At 42.3% G+C, this 16,975-nt stretch overlaps 1 protein-coding gene across 3 annotated transcripts in view; it reads left to right on the top strand.

Annotated features, from left to right (window-relative positions):
* Nucleotides 1–16,975, top strand: part of STX8 (syntaxin 8) — a 250,742-nt gene that overhangs the window by 21,968 nt on the left and 211,799 nt on the right. The window lies entirely within an intron of this gene.

The following is a 16,975-nucleotide window of genomic DNA, read 5'->3' as shown; positions in this document are numbered from 1 at the left end:
GTGTGGTGGGTGAAATTTATTTGCAGAGATTACAGCTATGTCCTGAATGGCTTAATTTCTTTCTTTTTTAAAAATTTCTTTAACTAGTAAAATATAGTCTGTTCATTTATAGTGTTTGACTGTCATTTTCTATGCAATGTAGTTTTCATTAAATTTCTAGATTTAGTAAACCAGATATGTTCAGCTGAATCCCATCTTGGAGGAAGGCTATTTAGGTATAATACAAAGTCAGAAAATGTCTTTTCATTCTTGAGGTTGAGTTTTCTGCTATGTTAGCTGCCTTTTAAACTCTGGAAGTCATGTTCTTATCTGTGTTGGAAAATGATTTTTTAAAGATTTTTTTGATGTGGACCATTTTTAAAGTATTTATTGAATTTGTTACAATTTTGCTTCTGTTTTATGTTTTGGTTTTTTGGCCACGGGACATGTGGGATCTTAGCTCCCTGACTAGGGATCGAACGAACTGGCTCCTCCTGCTTTGGAAGGTGAAGTCCTAACCACTGGGCCGCCAGGGAAGTCCCTGAAAATGATTTTTTAAACTGACTTGTTATAAAAATGTGTCCTAAAGGTTGTAGTCCATGGCTCATAGAATTAGAGGCGTGGGGCCATTGGATTCTTCTCTCTGTTCTTTGCTGGAGAGTAATTCACACTCTACAGAGTTGTCAGCTGCTCTGTACCCGGCTCTGCTGGAAGAACCCAGAGAAGCGGTCCGGCCTACCCAGCTGAAGTTAATGAAGTATAAATTGTGACATCTTTAGAACTGGCCTCCCCCCGGCTTCTAGAACTCTCTTAAGGTCATTGTGGGAACCATCACAGATGAGATGAGGGTAAGGGTGGTGTTTTTGTTTTTTAACGAGGCTCAGCCTCAGACAATTAAATCCAGGGGCGTGGAGGGCGTGGTCATAGAGGGGCCCCAGGTGATTCTGATCTGCAGCCAGGCTTGAAAAACCACTGCCCAAGGGCAAACCGAAGAGGATGCAGCGGCTGCCTGTCGGGAGCGTGGAATCTAAGGTTTGTAGAAAGAAACGCTGAAATTCGGGAAGCTAGATGAAACCTTGGAGCTGTTCGTTTGGAGAAATAAAAGCCAGGAGTTAGGGAAGGAGGGGCTGTGTCCTGGGCAGGGTTTGTAAGCGGACGCGGAAGACTCCGGTGAGCTGGCTGATTTATTGTTGTGCCAGACACTGCTCGGGCGGATGCAGGAGTGAAGTGGGAGGGTGAAGGTGGTGATTCAGGGCTGGTGCAAAAGAACCGGTGAGCAAGGGGATCCAAGGTGAGGAGAGAGTACCCTCTGTCAGGGCGGGTCTAACCATTGAAGTCCAGAAATGTAGTAAAGGTATCGTGGGGCGGGAGAAGCAAATTTCGTAGGGGAGGAGGGGCCAAGTAGAGGTGATGGTTGGAGGAGGAGAAGACCCGGACATTCTCCTCTGTCGTGGAGGTGGCCGTTCTGACGACTAAGTGATGGTGACTGTTGGGGGAGAGCCTCCTGTGTGTCAGGCTCTGTTTCTCTTCATTGTCATTTAATGATATTGAGGGGCCCACTTGGGCCTTAGGTCTTTTTTCCCCCAGGTTTTAAAACTTGCATATTAAAAAAAATTGTGCATTCTAATAATTAAAATCATTTGAACAACAACAAAAAATGGCACTCTAATTAAACTGCATTTTACAGCCCACAGGACACCTTGGACCAGCTTACTCTTTATTCTAGATTTCACTGTCATCCCAGCCTCCTCCTTCACCAACATGCAAGTTCTTTTCCTTTCCTGCCAGCCAGACAGGTGGATGGGAGAGGCGGGCGCGGCCTTCGTTGTCAGTAGTTTTCCATCCTTTGATGTGAAAAGGGGCAGTACAGTCATTTAAACTTGATCCAGCCTCTTTGCATCTTACAAAGTTAAACAGCTAAAAGAAGTAAAATAAGAAGGTAGTGCTTGTGGAATGTACAGTGTATATTGGCAGCGCCGCCCCCTTAGGGCTCACCTGCTTGCTTCTCCTGTTCAGTCGTTTCTTTTGAAGGCAGTGGATTTTTCTCTTTCGTTTCTGTTTTCTTTAATTTCGACTTACCGAATTTCTCAATCTCAGCCCTATCGAGTTTGTCCGACTATGGCTGCAGAGGAAGAGGAGCGAGTTACCAGCGGGCGAGGTGCGGCCTGCGCAGTGGTCGCTGCCGAGTCTGGGCCTTAGGTCTTCCTGGGGGGTGTGGTTGATTTTTGGTCCCCCCTCACTTGGGTCGACGAAAAATAATAGTAAGAAGAGTCTTATTGGAGCCAAACTGAGGACTAGCCTGGAAGCCGGCTTCCCAGATCACTCTGAGAAATAGCTCCAGAGAAGCAGGGTTTTTAGCACAGTTTTATATCTTGTTAGAACAAAGTACATTAAACGAGTCAGGGATACATTTCTTCAAGGTTTCAAAAAAACAGACCAGGATGTATACGTACGGCAGGATGGACTTGGCACCTGGGAAGGGAATCTTATCAAAGGAGCATTAACGTTGGCGTCCCAGAAAGAGGGGCCTTTAATCTTTATTTTTAACATGGACGGTCTTTACTTCTGGTCAGTGTGCCCTTTTCTTTAGTAATTAAAACAGGTGTACAATGTATGTTTGATAGGCCACAAACAGGCTGTTTTAGGTAGCGTAAAATTCAAGTTCACTCGTGTATAAGCCAGAATGACTTCTCTAGATCTCAGTATGTCAAAGTTACTCCTATTGTTTGTCACCCCCATCTCTTTTTGGTCACCCCTCTTCTCTCCTGTGATAATCTGTTTGCTATTTAAAGCAGGACCTGTTCAGGTTCAGCATCACCTGGGTTTGTGTTTAGAAATGTAGTCTCAGACCCCGCCCCTGCCCTACTGAATCGAATCTGCATTTGAACAGGATCCTCAGGTGTTTTGAATGCCCCTTCCAGCTTGAAATATTGCTGTATATCGCTTGTTCTTAATTGTGGCACTCAGCATCAGAATCACCCACGAGTCTTAAAAAAAAAAAAGAAAGAAAAATACAAGCGTCTAGACCATATACTTGCAGAGTCTGAACGAGTAGTCTGGCGGGCGGCCTGGGTAGCAGTAACACGGCGGGGAGCTCCTCGGGGGTGGGTGGCAGGGTGAGAACCACTGCTTTCCTCTCACGAGGTCCGAGAGATGAGCGCTAATGGCTTCCATCTGCGTGTTTTCTGTGTGCCGGGCATTATGCTAAGCTGTATGTGCCTGCGCTCAGATTTTTATAACATCCCACTTCACAGGAGAGAAGCTGAGGCTTGGAGGGGGTCAGGTAACTTGCACATGATTCTAAGACTCATCAGTCTCAGAGTTTGGATTTCCTCTAGATCTGTGTGTCTTCAGCTGGGAACTCTTAACCGTTGCACCATAAGAAGAGCTGGACCAGGAATTAGAAGGATTCGGCTCTGTTGCTTCCTAGTCAGTCATCTGGGCTTCAGAATCATTGACTTGAAAATGAGGGTGTGTGTGTTCTGCCTCTTTTTCATTGTTTGGACCAGGTGAGGTGATTGGAATGTGAAGGGCTTTGTGAACTCTAAAGCCTTTACAACTAACTACACAATGTTACTCTGGCGGGGAGCAAGCTCCTGTCGCTTCCTCTGTTTCACGGAGACCCCGTGTCCCTCCTGTCCCAGCCCTGAGTGCTTGAGGGGGACCTGGCCTCCCTGACCAGTCCCGTTTCATGTTCCGCACCTGTTCTCCTCCCTCCCATTCTCACCTCCCACGGCTCCTTCTGTGTCCCTTTCCTCAGTGGCCGGCTTGCTGGCTGTGGTCTTGACGGTAAACAGTCGCACATCCATTCTAGCAGTGGAATCCATGCTGGCAGTGACTTACCTTCCTGGACGTATTTTAGCTGAAGCCTCCTTGAGCCCAAAGTAAATGAAGCAGCAGGAAGATTTTAGGGAATTTAGCAGGTCAGTAGCAGATGTGTTTTGGATGGAGGCCCACCAAGGCCTCTGAAGTCCTATCACCAGGACGCCCCCTGCTCCTCCTGTTTAATTTAAAGCTGATCCACCTGGTAGGCCTGCAGGTGTTGCTTATTGGTGAATGGTTGGGCTGGCCAGGGACAGAAAGACCAGCCTGAGGGGAAACTGAAGCAGGGGTAACTAATTCCTCAGGGTTTGACATAAGGAAGGTAACCGGCCAGGCTGGTTTCCACGCTCTCAAGATGAAACTTTGAGGGAACCATATGTTTTATTCAGACACAGAAATCTAGAGTAATTCAAAGTAAGCTTCCAGAAGAGTTTAAAAGTGTGTGAGCCCTGTAGAGGAGACATGACTTCTGAGGATTGTCTTGATGAGGTAAAGTGGATAGAACAGACCGTGATGGTCCATTCCAGGCACCATGGAATGTGCCCAAGAATGAGAAACCAGTGTGGCAATTAGATATTGCTCACTGTAAAGAAAGTCTGTAAGTCACTGAGGTAGAAAGAGGAAAGAGAATGGTAGGTGGCCTGGAGGGTGAATTATTGGTGAATCCTAGTTGGGCTAGGATTGCTTTAGACCCGCTGGACCCATGTCTGTATACCTGTCTGTATTAGTCTGCTAGGGCTACTGTAATGAAGTACCACAGACCGGGTGGCTCAAACAACAGAAATGTATTTTCTTACAGTTCTGGTGGCTGGAAGTCCAAGGTTAAGGTGTCACCTTCAGAGTTGGTTCCTTCTGAGGGCCATGATAGCAGGATCTGTTCCAGGCCTCTCTCCTTGGCTTGTAGATGGCCGTTTTCCCCTCTGTCTTCTCGGTCATACCCGCGTGTGTGTCTGCTGTGTGTCCGTGTCCAAATTTCCTTTTCTTACTGCATTAGGGCCCACCCTCGTGACCTCACTTTAGCTGCCTATTTAAAGAACTTATCTCCAAATATTGTTCCATTCTGGATTACTGGGGGTTAAGACTTCAACGGATGAGTTTTGCCTGGGGGTGGGGGTGTTGGGAGGGATGGACACAGTTCAGCCCATAACTGTCCAAAAAAGTGTAAGTCCTACACACATTCTAGGAGAATCTAATCAGTAAGGAAATGCATACAAGTCAAAACCATTCTCAAATTCTTATGTAGAGGAAGCCCTGGGAAATGTACTCAAGGGCTGTGAAATGAACACCCAGATAGCACTGCCCAACGCCAGCTCATCAGGGAGGATAGCAGCAGTGCAGAGTTGATAGAGGCAGGCAGTACGTGTATGGATGAGTGTGTGCACGAACACAGGTTAAAGTCGAGGAAATTGCTAGAAGTAGACTGTCTTAGATTTGAGGTCAGAGTTTCCAGTCTTTGATTTCACCCACCTGCCCATGTCAGAGTGTTATTTTTGCCTTTTTTTTTTTTAAACCCCGAATCCCCACCTTTGAGGCCTCTCCTTCCTTCCCCAACCTCCCATACCCAAATAACTCTTGCTTGGACCTAGCCTTCTGAGGATCTGAATTCAGTTGTAGACATGAATTGGATTTGGGTTCCTAGTTCGACCTTGCCCTCCCACCTCCTGACTGTCAGGCTGCCCGGTCATTTCTGAGACCTTGTCGGGGACCTTACAGCTCTGTCCCTGGAGAAACCTCATTCCCTCCCCTGCCTGTCGGTTGCTCTTATGGTCTCCAGTGACTCGCAAAGATTTCTTCAGTCCTGCAGATTCCTAGTTCTGGTCTCCTCCATCGTTTTTGTTTGCTTCCCTAATCTCTGGATTCCTCCAATATTTTTGATGGCTTCTGTCATTCTTGATATCATTGTGGGTTGCTTTGTCACTGGAGGAGGCAGGGGATGGGGGGTGGCTCATGTCTTGCTTTTAGGTCACAAGCTACAGAAACACATTGGTCAGGAAGCCTTATCAGAACTTGAAAATGTTACAGACCTGCTCTCTCTGGCACATCTTGTCATTCATGCTAGACCATCACCACACATGCTGTTGGAGAACTGGGGGTGATCTGCTAATCGGTAGTTCGAAGCCCCATAATAAGTGGCGGTAACAACGCAAGATCAGTTGACCCAACCAGGACTCCCTGAAAACTGTCGACCCTCTTTGTCCTCCTGAGCTCTTCCCTCTTCTCTGGTTTCCTCTGTGTCCTCCTCCTCTTCTCACCCCAAGTCTTTGCTTTCTCTCTCTTCCCCATCCCTCATTCTCGGGAGTCCTTCTGCCACCCCCTGCCCCCCAAAACTTTCCTCCTCTTTCCTCTTCCTCGTCATATGTGGACTTGTTAAGGAGAGGAGAGTATTGTCAAACTTCAGTTTGGATTAGCATTTCCTTTAAACAGGCACGAGTGTAGAAATCCCATAATTGAATGCGTAGCTGTCATGTGACGGAACCTGAGTTTTACCTTACGGATTACTGATCCTTATTCTAAAGCAGTAAACCTTGATGTGAGACTTGGTCTCAGTAAGCAATGGTTGACTAATTGAGGGCATTTGGAAATGTGTTAAAGAAGTCTCTGTAACAATGTCTCTTGAAAGAAGATAAGCCCTAATTTATAAAGCAGTGACACAGCTTCTGATTGAAAACACTGCTGCCCTTTATATTTGAGAGCATTGCCAATTCTCACAATTAGTTAAATCTTTGTAAAGAGAGAAAAAATCATTGCATACTTCAGTGCTCTGTGACCATCTCAGAGATTATGTGATTAACTCGGCTGTAGTGGGTGGCTAATTGGGTGAGCTTTAATCTTCACACCACCAAGTATATTGAGGATTATAGGAAATCGGAAGTTATTTAGAGGTTGAGATGGTAATGTGTCAGGAATGCTCTATTAACAAGCAGACCAACTGCTAACTTCAAAAGAATAGAAGATAATGAAATGTTCACATTTTTTTAGAGTGAGCTTTACATTTAATTTCAGATATTTACTTTTCCTTGGAGCTGCTAAAATATATATATATGTATAATTCTAATTTATATTTCATTTCACTGTATTGGCAGCCAAGGGAGGCATTACATTGAATATTCCATTAAAAGTATTGCCCCTCTACCATTTTAGATCCTTGAATGTTTTATTTCAATTTAAAACTTGATTTATAAGGATGATTTCCATCTGATAGTACTGAGATTTCCTAAAAAATTATTCGTTTATACTTTGTTGCTTGAAGTTATGAACACATGACGAACCGACTCTTCCAGAAGTAGGAAATCTCTGAGGAATATACCCCTGCATCATTAGCTGTGAGGCAACGGATAAGCCATAATAATTTATCCTTTTTATTTATGCCCCAGAAATACACTAACTTTCTGGGTCATGTGGCATGTAAAGGATATGCTGAAATCAGTAAAGATGTGCTTCTCTCTCTCTTTCAGTGACCCCAAGGATAATTGAACTAAGGTGGTATTAAGTGCAGTCAAGAATATTAAATTTTTCTGATAATTTAATGAAAACTAGTTAAGGAATAAAAAATGTGGTAAATGGAAGCTTTTCTTTTTAGTGCCTGTTATTAGTGGTGGCAAAAAACCCTAAACAAAACAAAACAAATCTAGTTTTTGCATTTGAGCTCTTTACAGTTCAACAAGAAAGACATGAATTAAAGATTCATACAAATAAGTAAAATCAGTTCAGCAGAAAAATATATTGTGCTTTGAGGGAATATTAGTGGGAGCTGATTTAGCTAGGGAAGCCATGTGGTTTTAATACTTTTTTTTTTTTTGCAAGCGTATATTTTGTTTTTCCATCTAAATTTTAAATACCTTGAGGACGGGAACCAAAACCTAACACAGTGGTTAATAACTGTTTGCTCACTGAATGAAAATCTTTTGTTTTTCCAGTATCTTTTATAAATACCTAGTGGCAGTTTGGTATATAGCAGGCGCTCAGCACATTTCTGTTGATTGAAAGGTAGACTGAGTCGGGATGTGATAGGCTGGGCTCTGTAAACAAACCTGGGACCCTCAGGGGAATACCAGATGAAAGCATTTTTTGCCTGCCTCATAAAGTCTGGTGGTTCTCTGGGACAGCTCCCTTCAAAGGGGGATTCAGGGTTTCCCACCATGTGGCTGTGCTGTCTTTGACACGAGACCTCCATGCTCACTGTGAGAGGAGAAGAGAGAGGGGTATGGAGGTCTCACCCCCTCATATGCCGTCGCCTGGAAGTTGCATATGTAGCAGCCCGTTGGCTGTAACCAATCACGTGGCTCCAGCCTGCCTGCGGGGGAGGCTGGGAAATGTAGTCTTTGACTACGCTTACAAAGAGGAGCATGAAATGGTACTTGGGGCAACCCGTCGCTTTTTGTCTGCATCACTGATTATTTGGGGGTGGTTTGATGGAAAGATAAGTAACTTTGGTACATAGACTGCCTACTTTCTTAATTAGCGGAGATTAGAATCAGAAGTTAATAGAGGCACATGAGGTGGGCTGAGAGGCGACCCTGGTGGGGTTTGTTCACCTTTTATAATGCTCATTCTGAAAGAGTTCAGTCAGGCAGGGGAAACATAAACACAAGACAGAAATTCGGTGCAAATGGGTATATACTGTGCAGACTAGAAAGGGAGGTTGTGTCTGCAGCAGTCAGAGGAGGAGAAGGACCAAGGAAAGCACTAAAAAAAAAAAAAAAAAGTCTGGAAAAGACGGTGTTTATTGTTCTTACCCTCACCAAGGGGGTGCCTGGTTTAGCTCACGCATTAGTATTACAGTCACGATGCCCTCAGCTGCAGGGAACAGATAACCCTATGCAAAACCACTTACATAAGGAAAAATACCTCCGTATAATAAATTCCAAGTTAGAGAATTGAGAGGGGTGTTTAATTCTACAGTCGGTGACGATCCAGGTTCTCGCCATGTCTTTGTTTTGCCTTCGTCTTCAGACCGACTCCTCTTGGTCGAGAATACCTGTAGAAAGTTCCCAGCCACACTCCAAACCTCAGTAGGAGACGATGGAGGGTATGTCTTGCATAGGTAATGTATTCACGTGGCTGAGACTTTTTTTTTCGAAATTTTCTGCTTTTTTTTGGGGGGGGAGATGTTGGGGGCAGAAGTTTATTAATTTATTTATTTTTGCTGTATTGGGTCTTCATTTCTGTGTGAGGGCTTTCTCTAGTTGTGGCAAGCCGGGGCCATTCCTCATCGCGGTGCGCGGGCCTCTCACTGTCATGGCTTCTCTTGTTGCGGAGCACAGGCTCCAGACGCACAGGCTCAGTAGTTGTAGCTCATGGGCCTAGTTGCTCCGCGGCATGTGGGAACTTCCCAGACCGGGGCTCGAACCTGTGTCCCCTGCATTAGCAGGCAGATTCTCAACCACTGCACTACCAGGGAAGCCTGTGGCTGAAACATTTTGAAAGCACTTAAGAGTGTTCAGTGAAAAGCCTCCCTCCTGTGTGCCCCCTCCTCAACAAATACCAGTGTTAATAATTTTTGGTATATATTTCCAAGGTTCTCTTGAATATATGCCAGCAAATAGGAATATTTTCTTATTTCCCTCCACCTTTTACACAAACGGTAGCATACTACACAAATTATTCTACAGCATTCTTTTGTCATCTAAATATCCTGGAGATCTTCCCAAACCAGCACATGAGGTTTTGTCATTAGTTTTGGTTTTTTTTTTTGAAATATGAGGGTTGATGTTGTAATTGAATCCTCTGTCATTAGTTTTTTTTATAGCCTTATATTTCATTGTATGCACTACTGTAATTTAACTAGTCTCCTATTGATATGTGTATTGTTTCCACTCTATTACATTTGTATATATATATTACATAGTTTTTTTCTACTACAAAAATATAGTGGTGAGTAACCTTATACGTAAGGGATTTCATATGTGTGAAGGTCTAGGTCTAGCTCTAGATAAGTTCTTAGAAGAAGGATGGCTGGGCCAAAGGATATATGCATTTATAATTTTCATAGAACCAATTTAGCCTTGTGCTAGCAACTTATGTGAGTGCCTATTTCCATACAGTCTTCTCCAAAGAGTGTTACTAAATTTTGTATCCTATTTCAATCTAGTATATGAAGATAGTTCTGATGTTAAATTTTTGTTAAATTTGTTTACTCTGTTAAATATTTGACCCATCTGGAATTTGAAGAGTATGAATCGCACTTTTTTCCTATTTGACTATTTTTGTGACTGACTACATTTTTTTTTACTGAGTCATCCATCTTTTCACAAATTCTGAGATGAGATTTATCGTATAATACATTCCCATATATGTTTGGATCTATTTCTGGACTTTGTAAGGCATTTCATTGATCTCTGTGCTAATACCATTAATTTTGTGGCTTTATTATAAGTTTTAGTACATGATAGGGCTAGGCTTCTGTCATTGTACTACTTTTTTTAAACAATTTTCATTAAAAAAAAAAAAAACAACTCGGACTTCCCTGGTGGTGCAGTGATTGAGAGTCCGCCTGCCGATGCAGGGGACGCGGGTTCGTGCCTCGGTCCGGGAAGATCCCACATGCCGTGGAGCGGCTGGGCCCATGAGCCGTGGCCGCTGAGCCTGCGCGTCCGGAGCCTGTGCTCCAAAATGGGAGAGGCCACAACAGTGAGAGGCCTGCGTACCGCAAAAAAAAAAAAAAAAAAAAACCCCTCAAAATCAGCTAATCTAATTCCAAAAAAGAGAAATAACTTGGTTTTTTAAAAATTGGGGTTACATGAAATCTTAATCCTTTATAATGTTGAATTTTCCTACCCAAGAATATGGGTTTTTTTTTCTGTTTGTTCAAGCCATCTTTCAGGCCTTTCAGAATGTTTTCAAATGCACATTTCTGGTTTAATTTATTTTGAGATATTTTATAGTTTTGGTGGTAGTTTTAAATTCAGTTTTTCATTTTGTCATGCTTTTTGATGTTTATATGAAAACTGGATCTCTGGATGCTATTATATGTAAACAGTCTAATTCTGATTGTTTTCAGTAGTTTTTCTGTTGATTCTCTTGTATTTTCCAGTTATTTTTCTAAGGGGAAAAAAAAGCACCTCCTGGAAGCTTCACAGTAGACTTTGACTCAAAACAAATAGGCTAGGATTGTATCACATGCTGTGTTATACCAAGAGCCATGGTGGAATGGAGTTGCCATGATTGGCTTGGTTTATTCAGGATAGATACATCCCTGAACTGAAACTGAGGACAGGCTTATGTTCCCTGAGCAGTGGAGCCTTGAACAAAATTGAATTCTGATAACAAGGGAGAAAGGACATAGAGATGTTGGTAGGACTGGTGTACCACCCTTCCTCCGTGTTCCCTTAGCAACAGTGACTCTCTTCATCTGGAAATTTCTTCTGACACCAGAGACTCCAGGTTCCTCACTACTGTGACCTCAGTAAGTTCTTGAAATCCCAGAGAAGTGGTAGCTCACTGGCCTTCTGGGTTATTTTATTTAGGTTCAAGGGGAACTTGGATAATTGCCTTATATCTCTAGTTCACTGTTTAAAGAAGCTGGGCTATTTACTCTTACCTGTATTCCTGAAGAGGTTTAGGGGAAGTGCTTTCGAGGTAGAACCCAGTTTCAGTAGCAACACATTTATACAGTTTCATAGAACTGGCTTCTTCTGTAGACAGATGATCTTGTGCATTTTATGTTAATTATTGTTTAATTCCATTTGGGAGGTAATAGCTTCTGACTTTGTCTCCATGTTCTGGAGAAACATCGGTTAAATAGGTTAATTTGATGCAGGGACTGATACTTAGGGACAAGAAGGAATGTTTGAAACATGGACCGACCTGAAAAATCTGCAATATATGTTGCCTTAGCACTTTTTTTTTTTCTGTATTAACTACTGGTCTGATACTAGGCATGCAAAGTGTACAGTGACTATGTATTCTTGGGGAGAAAAAGTGGATATGTCATATGACCAAGTATTTCTTTTGACTTCTTTTCTGGAAGAGGCAGTTTGGTTGATAGTGTCAGGCCAAAATGTTGATGCTTTGGGATATTCCAGTGGTTAATGGGAATGAATAGAATACTTTTGAAAAAATTTAAAACATAAATTTACTTTTAAAGATGTTTATCACATTGTAAACACCCAACTGTACAAAAAGGTTATCGATGAAAACTGGAGTGCCCTCCCACTTCTGGCATGCATGTTCCCTTTTCCTCCCTGGAGGCAGCAACTTCTAACAGTTTTGTGTATCCTTCTAGAAAGGTAATACACATGTATAAGGATACACATACATCTCCAATCACTTCTCTCACCCTTTCAGTTTTTAATGGGAATTACAGTGTAAAATGTCCTCTTTACTGTGCGTTATCTTTTTTGTCTAGCAGTATATCTCAGGGCTTATGAAGTAGAATGTTTAAATAGTACTCTTAAATATCTTGAAATTGTCTCAAACGTGACAGAGTAGCTCTTTTGAAGTGTTTCAGTTATGTGTACTAACGAGACTGATTATCACTTGAAGGTCATTTAGCCCAGATTTTTTTTTCTCCGTGGGCTAGGAAAGGAAGCTCTGTTAGCAGCCTGACTTCCAAATAGATACTAATGGTAAAGAAGGATTATCCATTTGGATGACTGATCAAGGGAGTGAACCCAGAAACGTTGAGACCTAGGTCAATATCAGTTGTTGCAATCCCACATTGTTGCTCAAGTCAGTGAAGGTGGCCAGTTGTCACTGTGTGGATGTGATAAAGCATAGTCTGTCCATGAGCTCGCAGCAGCAACCTGGTAGTTCCTCTCCTGGGAAGGTCTTGAAAGCTGGACAACAAAGACATACCAAATTAAAACAAACTTAAAAGATGCTATTTATAATAGTATTTTAAAAACAGGAGATATGTAGGAATAAGTCAAATAAAAGAAGTATGAAACCTCTATACTAAAAACTATAAAGCATTTAGAGAAAGGAAGGAAAACCTAATAGAGGGATAAGCATGTTCACAGATTAGGAAGAGTCAGTACTGGAAAGATGTTAGTTCTCTTAAAATTGATCTGTAGACTCAGAGCAAACCCGTTTAGATTCCCCAGCCGGTTTTGTTTTTTGTTTGTCCCTTAAGCTGATTCTAAGGTGTATATGGTAATTTTGAAGAGCCAAGGCAATTTTGAAGAACAAAAGTTTTGAACACTCACGTGATCGTTTATCAAGACTTAACCGTAAAGCTGCAGTGTGGTATTGGCTCAAGGACAGGCCAATAAACCAGTGGATCAAAATAGTCCAGAAACAGCCCTCCATACACATGTTGTCACTTGATTTATGACAGGTGACACTGCAGTGCAGTGGAGAAAAGATCTTTTCAATAAATAGTGTTAGGTCAGCTGAATGTCCACATGGAAAAAAAAACAAATCTTAGCCTCTACAGTCAACCCTCCATGAAAATCAATTCCAGAACGATTGTAGACCTAAATGTGAAAGGTAAAATAAAACTTTAAGAAAACATAGGAAGATATCTTTATGACCTTGGGAATAGGCAAAGGTTTCTTAAACAGAACACAAAGACTGAATGTGAAGGAAACGCATGGTAAGTTGGATTTCATTAAAATAAGAAATTCTGTGTATCAAAAGATACCACAGAGAGAGTGAAAGCCAAGCCATAGAATGGGAATCTAGATTTGCAGTGAATATATCTGACACATAAGTCATATCTGGAATATATAAAGAGCCCCCATAAATCAAGAAAAAGAAAACTCTTTAGGGAAAAAATAGGCAGACAGCTTGACTTTGTACTTGACAAAAGAGGATGTCCAGTGGCTGAACACATGAAAAGGTGTTCAGCCTCTCCAGTCATCAGGAAATTGCAAACTAAAACCATACTGTCATACCATTACGCCTTCCAGATTGGCTAAAATTAAAATTACAGACGTTTCAGGAGTTACTAAGATGTGGAGCCACTGGAGTTCTCATGTCCTGCTGGAGGGACCATCATTTTACAACCACTCTGGAAAACTCTCTCTGAAAACTGAACTGTACTAAACTCTCTGAAAACTGAACTGTACTAAGAACATGTACATGTTTATAGCATCCTTCTAAATAGTCCCACCTGGAAACAGCCACTGAACACCAACACTAGTGGATAAAAACATGATGGCGTATTTTATACAGTGATCCTAATGAGAGGAAACGATCTACAGCCACATACCACACACTGGATGCATCTCACAAACACAACACTGAGTGAAATAAGCCAGGCAGAAGTGTGTACAAACACAACACTGGGTGAAATAAGCCAGGCAGAAGCTTGCGTACTATATAGATTCCATTCCTATAAAGGCAGACCTTGTATATGGTGTTATCAAATGAAAGTGGTTCCCTTTGGGGGAAGTAGTGACCAGAAAGGGGCATGGGAGGTCCTGGGGTTCTGCTTATGCTCCGTTTCTTATCCTGGGTAGTGATTAACTGTGGGTGTTCACTTTGTGAATTCTTTGAGCTCTATGCTTTGGTTTCTTTGTCTATATGTTCTACTTGAATTTCAAAATTCGTAAATACACATGTATACACACTTATGTAATACATATGTATATATACTTATAAGTATACTTACATATACATGTATACTTACAATATATAACATACTTACATTATATATATGCTTAGTGTGTATATTACATATGTATGTGTATGTATACGTATATAGCCATGTATACTTATGTATAAGTATACATGCATATATACACTGAGACGCATACGTATCCATCCGTACGTGTGTGTATGTATGTATGCACACACATACATAGCTATGTGTTGAACAGGCCACAAGATGGAGATGTAAGTCAATAGAAGGGGAGACATACTCAGACCTTCCCAGTTTCTAGATTTTTTAAAAGTTAGGGTTCTCCTCCCTTACGAGTGAGGAGAGAAGGGTTGATTGCTTGGACTGTCCAACTTCGGAGGAGGAATCACTTACCTTTCAGTTCTCTTTCATCTTTCCCCCCTCCTGTGTGTCACCGCAAACCCATTTGTCATGTTTAAACTTCCTCCTCAGGGCCTCTCTGTAGACTTTTGCCCCATGCATCTGCAAGCTGCTTATTCTTGTTTCTTTCCCCCTCTTTCATCTTCCTTCCTTGACTTTTCCTGTCATATCTTTCTCTTCCATGGCTCTTTTCCCCCTGGAAAAAGATGTTTGGTTTTGGCATTTCTTGGTTTTAGTTTCTGCTTCCCATTCTTAATTTTGAAAGAGAGGAACCCTTTCAGTGCTTCTGATAGTCTTCACTGAAGTGGTCTTTACTTTTGTGGGTCTTTGCTGCCTTATTAGCTCTCCTTCCCTGGTTCTCCCACCCTATGGGGAAATGACTCATCTTCTATTGGATTTAAAACAAATTATCCACATGATACACACTCATTATAACAAATCAGTCTACACTGAGGTATGACCCAAAGTTAATACCCTCTCCCCGGCCCTTCCCTCCAGTGTCATTCTCCTGATGGAACCTGTGTTAACCTCCCCACATTTATCTGTGCTTGTACAAATATTTACAAGTGTAGTTACATGAATATGTATTTTCCTATTTTGTGAAAAAAAGAATTTTACATATTACTCTAGTGTTTTTCATTTAAATTTGGGCATTCCTCCAACAAAAATAGATTTAACAAAATTCTCTTCAGTAGCTGCATTTATTTCACAATAGAAATAGGCAGTCACTTTTCCAGTCACTCCCCATTTGATGAATATTGGGTGGTTTAGTTTTTTGCCATTACAAACAATGATGTGGTAAATATCCATGAAGAATGTGGCTTCTACCTCCATAGGACAGATTCCCCTAAGTGGGTTTATTGGGACAAAAGGTATGGGTGTTCAAAATGTAACAGGTTCTGCCATGTCTGTTTCTTAAAAGTTATAGTGCTTTATGTTTCCTCTGACGGTATATGGGAGAACCCATTTCCCTACACCGTAGATGTCGGCGGGTGTTACAGAACTGGTTGGGTTATGCTGATCTGATGGGTGAGAAATGGTATCTTGTTTTGAATTGCAGTCCTTAACTACTGACTGGTACAGTTGTGACTTTTGATGGGGAAAATAAAAAGATTTCCTACTTCTGCATGATTACTTTTATTATTTGGTTTTTGGCTGCATTGGGTCTTCATTTGCTGGGTGTGGGCTTTCTCTAGTTGCGGTGGGTGGGGGCTGCTCTTCTTTGTGGTGTGGTGGCTTCTCGTTGCAGAGCACGGGCTCTAGATGCACGGGTTTCAGTAGTTGCGGTGCACAGGCTCAGTAGTGTGGCTCGCGGGCTTAGTTGCTCCGCAGCATGTGGGATCTTCCCGGACCAGGGCTCGAACCCGTGTCCCCTGCATTGGCAGGCAGATGCTTAACAACTGCACCACCAGAGAAGTCCTCATGCATTACTTTTAAATGATAAAACTCACTTGGGAATTGAAAAAGGAAGCAAATTCCTGGCAGTGAATAAGCAGGAAGAAGAGGAGTTACCTATACACGCTGTATTGTAAGTTATGTTGATTTATTTTTTATAAAGCCTATGTAATACTTTCCAACTTGTGCTTCTTATAAGTGAAAATTGTAAAGAAACTGAAGAAAAAAAAGATTTTCTTGTTAAGAAGAGAGGGACTTCCCTCATGGCACAGTGGTTAAGAATCCGCCTGCCAATGCCGGGGACACAGGTTCGAGCCCTGGTCCGGGAAGATCCCACATGCTGCAGAGCAGCTAAGCCTGTGCGCCACAACTACTGAGCCTCTGCTCTAGAGCCCATGAACCACAACTACTGAGCCTGTGCTCTAGAGCCCGTGAACCACAACTACTGAGCCTGCACTCTAGAGCCCGTGAACCACAACTACTGAGCCTGTGCTTTAGAGCCCACCAGCCACAACTACTGAAGCCTGTGTTCCACGACAAGAGAAGCCACCACAATGAGAAGCCTGCGCACCACAACCAAGAGCAGGCCCCGCTCGCTGCAACTAGAGAAAGCCTGTGCGCAGCAATGAAGACCTAATGCAGCAAAAAATAAAATAAAATAAAAATTTTAAAAAAGCTTTGTTTCTCCCTCCCCCTCTTCTGTATTTGCCAAGCACTTTCATACAGATTATTTTATTTGACCGTCATAATAATCTTCAAGGTAAGCAGAGAGGGATTACTTTTTTGGTTTACAGATGAGGGAACTCTCATTGTGCCCAGGGCTGGTTAATGGCAGAAGGAGAGCTAGAACTCAGC

This window comes from Mesoplodon bidens (assembly GCF_964165515.1).
Source record: "Mesoplodon bidens genome assembly, chromosome: 19".
Classification (NCBI taxonomy): domain Eukaryota; kingdom Metazoa; phylum Chordata; class Mammalia; order Artiodactyla; family Ziphiidae; genus Mesoplodon; species Mesoplodon bidens.
This window is presented reverse-complemented; position numbering and strand designations above follow the sequence as displayed.